The sequence below is a fragment of the Macaca mulatta genome, chromosome 5 (assembly GCF_049350105.2).
Source record: "Macaca mulatta isolate MMU2019108-1 chromosome 5, T2T-MMU8v2.0, whole genome shotgun sequence".
Classification (NCBI taxonomy): Eukaryota; Metazoa; Chordata; class Mammalia; order Primates; family Cercopithecidae; genus Macaca; species Macaca mulatta.
This window is the reverse complement of record NC_133410.1, coordinates 69,464,773-69,469,754: the sequence shown is the minus strand read 5'-3', so window position 1 is coordinate 69,469,754 and position 4,982 is coordinate 69,464,773.

Sequence of the window (4,982 nt, the reverse complement as noted above, 5' to 3'; positions counted from 1 at the left end):
GTCACCCAGCCTGGAGTGGAGAGGCATGATCTCGGCTCACTGCAACCTCTGCCTCCCGGGTTCAAGCAATTCTCTGGCTCAGCCTCCGGAGTAGCTGGGATTACAGGCTCCCGTCACCATGCTCAGCTAATTTTTGTATTTTTAGTAGAGACGGAGTTTCACCATCTTTGCCAGGCTAGTCTTGAACTCCTGACCTCATGATCCACCTGCCTCAGCCTCTCAAAGTGCTGGGGTTACAGGCATGAGCCACCACAACCGGCCAATATCTTTTCTTTATTGAATACAATTGTGTACTGAAATGGAAATGACTAGAAAAAGTAACTTCTGCAATTGATGTACTATAATTTAAATACCAAAAAAATGCTTTTTATTTAGTATAAATGGGCAATGCCCAATTTTCAGGATAATAATTTAAAACGTAAATCAGCCAGCCCTTCCTTCTAGCTCCAAATAATTGACCCATTGCCAATTTGAAATATTAACAATAGGTAAATTGGCCTATTGTTAGATCTAATATAATGTTGCTTTATGAAAAACAGCATAAGTGTCCTCTGTTTGTGTTTTGTGTACACGGAATTTTTAAAACCTTGATTATGAAATTACATATATAGACATTGTCTATAATATAAATCAAATGTATATGTTAATTTTGAACTTTTTTTTTTTTTTTTTTTTTGAGACAGAGTCTCACTCTGTAGCCCAGGCTGGAGTGCAGTGGCACGAGCTCGGGCTCACTGCACTCTGCCTCCCGGGTCCCTGTTCAAGCAATTCTCTTTCCTCAGTCTCCTGAGTAGCTGGGATTACAGGCACGTGCCACCATGCCCAGCTAATTTTTGTATTTTTAGTAGAGACGGAGTTTCACCATGTTGGCCATGCTGGTCTTGAACTCCTGACCTTGTGATCCACCCGCTTTGGCCTTCCAAAGTGCTAGGATTACAGGTGTGAGCCACTGCGCCCGGTCAAAAGTGAAATTTTATAAGAAATATTTTAATTCAATATTTGCAAAAGTGTTGTACAACATTAAAACAAAAGATAAAATTCTCAGAAGCAAAATAGAAAAATCTAATGATTTTAATTAAATAGTTTTAGTGACATAATTTATGTTAAAATCTTTGATGTCATAGCCTAGTTACTCACCCAGGTATTTTATTACACTCTAGATGAATCACATAAAACATATAATATTACTATATAATCATATGTATTATATACAATTATATAATATATGAAATAGGAAGTTTAAAATATATAACAGTTAAAATAATAAAATAAAATACTATAACAAAAACTTTTTTCAACTTTTATTTTAGGTACAGGTCATGCACATGCAGGTTTGATACATAGGTATTATATATTGCAACCAGGTAGTGAGTATAGTGCCTAATGCTATAGTATGAGGTCATTTTTCAACCTGTACTCGCCTGTCTCCCTCCTCCTTATAGTAGACAACAGAGTCTATTACTCACATATTTATGTCCATGTGTACTGAATGTTTAGTTTCCACTTATAAATGAGAAGACGCAGTATTTGTTTTTCTGTTCCTGCATGAATTCACTTAGGAAAATGGCCTTCTCCTCCAACCATGTTACTGCAGAAAACATAATTTCATTCTTTTTTTATGGCTGTGTAGTATTCCATAATGTAGGTGCACAGCATTTTCTTTATTCAATCTAGTTCTGATGGGTACCTAGGTTGATTTCATGATGTTGCTCTTGTGAATAGTGCAGTGATGAACATATAAGCATATGTGTCTTTTGGCTTAATGATGTACTTTCGTTTTGGTATATACCTAGAAATGGGATTACTGTATCAAATGCTACCTCTTTTTTAACTTCTTTGAGAAATCTCCAAACTGTTTTTCACAGTGACTGAACTAATTTAAATTTCCACCAATAGTTTATAAGCATTCCCTTTGCTCCACAGTCTTGCCCGTATCTGTTGTTGTTTGACATTTTTTGATAATAGCTATTTTGACTGGTATGAGATGGTATCACATTGTAGTTTCGATTTGCCTTTCTCTGATCATTAGTAAAAAAATGTGCATTTTTTCACGTTTGTTGGCCACTTGTATGTCTTTTTTGAGAAGTGTCTGTTCATGACCTTTGCCCAGTTTTGAATGGGGTTCTATGGCTTTTGCTTGTTGATTTGTTTAAGTTCCTTATGGATCCTGGATATTAGAATTTTTTCAGATGCATAGTTTTAGAATATTTTCTTCCATTCTATAGGTTGTCTATTTATTAATAGTTTATTATGCTGTACAGAAGTTATGCAATTGAATTAAGTCCCCCTTGCCTTTTTGTTTTTTTGTTTTTTGGTTTTTGGTTTTTTTCTGTTGAAATTGCTTTCGGAGAACTAGCCAAAAGTTCTTTGCCAGGGCCAATGTCAAGAAGGGCATATTTCTTAGGTTTTCTTCTAGAATTTAGATAACTTAAGGTCTTACAGTTAAATCTTTATTTCCTCTTCAGTTAATTTTTACATGGTGAAAGGTAAGGGTCTAGTTTCATTCTTCTGCATTTGGTTAGCCAGTTATCACAGCATAATTGATTAAGTAAGGTGTTCTTTCCCCATTGCATATTCTTGTCAGACTTGTCAAAGATCACTTGATGGTAAGTGAATGGCTTTATTTCTGAGTTTCCTAATCTGTTAAATTGGTTTAGATGGCTATTTTTGTACCAATACCATGCTTTTTTGGTTACTGTAGCCTTACAGTATAGTTCAAAGTTGAATAGTTTGATGTGTCCAGCTTTGTTCTTTTGGGTTACAATTGCTTTTGCTATCCAGCCTCTTTTATGGTTCCATTTAAATTTTAGAGCAGTTTTTTAAACTCTATGAATAATGACATTACTTATTTGATAGGAATAACATTGAGTCTGTAAATTGTTTTGGACAGTATGGCCAGTTTAATAATATTGCTTCTTTTAATCCATGAACATAGAATGTTTTTCCATTTACTTTTGTTGTCTCTGATTTTTCTTTTTTCTCTTTCTTTTGAGCTGGAAGTTCTTGGTGACATTTATTGACAGCAGTTTATACACTTGTTTTCTTATGATTTCTTTCAACAGTGTTTTGTAGTTCTCCTCATAGAGACCTTTCAATTCCCTTCTTAGCTGTATTCCTAGGTATTTCATTTTCTTTGTGGCTATTGTAAGTGCGATTGTGTTCTTGATTCAACTCTCAGCCTGAACATTATTGAGGTATAGAACTGCTACTAATTTTTGTACAATTTAAGATATCCTGAAAACTTACTAAAATTGTTTATCAGTTCTAGAAGCCTTTTGATAGATTGTTTAGGTTTTTCTTGACATGGAATCATATCATCAGTGAAGAGAGATAATTTGACTTTTTCTTCTCCTATTTGGATGCCTTTTATTTGTTTCTCTTGCCTGAATGCCTGGGTTAGAACTTTCAGTAATACGTTAAATAGGAGTCATGAAAGTGGTTATCCTTGTCATATTTTAGTTCTCAAGGGGAATGGTTCCAGCATTTACCTTTTCAATATGATGTTGGCTGTGGGTTTGATGTAGATGGTTATTATTTTCAGGTATAGTTCTTCAATAACTACTCTGTTGAGGGTTTTTATCATAACAGGGTATTGGATTTTATTGAAAGTTTTTGCTCATCTTTTGAAATAATCATATGATTTTTGTTTTTAATTCTCTTTCTGTGGCGAATTACATTTATTGATTTGCATATGTTGAACTAGGCTTGCATCCCAGAAGTAAAGCCTATGTTATCATGGTGTATTAACTTTCTGATGTCTTGCTGGATTTGGTTTGCTGGTATTTTGTTGAGGATTTTTGCATCTATGTTCTCCAGAAATATTGGCTTGAGATTTTCTCTTTGTATTGTCTCTGCTAGATTTTTGTATTAGACTGATACTGGCTTCATAAAATGAATTAAAAAGAAGCTCTTCCTCCTCACCTATTTTTGAATGATTTCAGTAGGATTGGTAGAAGTTCTTCTTTCTATATGTGATAGAATTCAGCTGTGAATCCATCTGATCCAGGGCTTTTTGTGTGTTTTCAGGTTTTTTGTTACTTATTCAATGTCAGAGATCAATTTTGGTCTATTCAAGTTTTCAATTTCTTTCTGATTCAATCTTGGTAGTTTGTATGTTTCTAGAAATGTTTCCTCTAGATTTCTAACTTGTGTGCATAGACTTGTTCATAGTAGTTTCTGAAAATCTTCTGTATTTCTGAGGAATAGACTATACTATCATCTTTGTCATTTCTGATTGTACTTATTTGGATTTTCTTTTATTTTTCCTTTCTTAATATAGCCAGCAGTCTATCAATTTTGTTTATTTTTTTAAATAATCAATTCACGATATTATTGATCTTCAATTTATTATTTTATTGATCCATACAGATTTTCACATCTCAATTTTATTCATTTCCTATCTAATTTTACTTATTTGTTTTTTTCTCATGGATTTGAGATTGTATTCTTCTTTTCATTTTTTTCTAGTTCCTTGAGGTACAAAGGTAGATTATTAATTTGAGATCTTTCGAACTTCATTATGAAGGCATTTAGTGCTAAAAAATTTCCTCTTAAGACTGCATTCCAAGGAGAATGGTGTGAACCCAGGAGGCAGAGCTTGCAGTGAGTCGAGATTGTGCCACTGCACTCCAGGCTAGGCTGGAGAGCCAGACTCCGTCTCAAAAAAAAAAAAAAAAAAAGACTGCATTCCAGAGATTTTCACAATTTGTGTACCTATTTTCACCAATAAAATAATGATTTATTTCTGCCTTAATTTCAGTGTAGACTTTGCAGTTGTACAGGATCAAATTGTTTAATTTCCATATATTTGAGTAGTTTTGAGAGATCTGGTATGGATTTCTATTTTTAATTGCATTGTGATCCACGAGTGTGCTTGATAAGATTCTAAATTTTTTGAGTGTATTGAGATTTGATTTATGGCCGTGCATGTGCTTGATCTTGAAATATATTCCATGTACAGATGATAAGAATGTATATTCTGT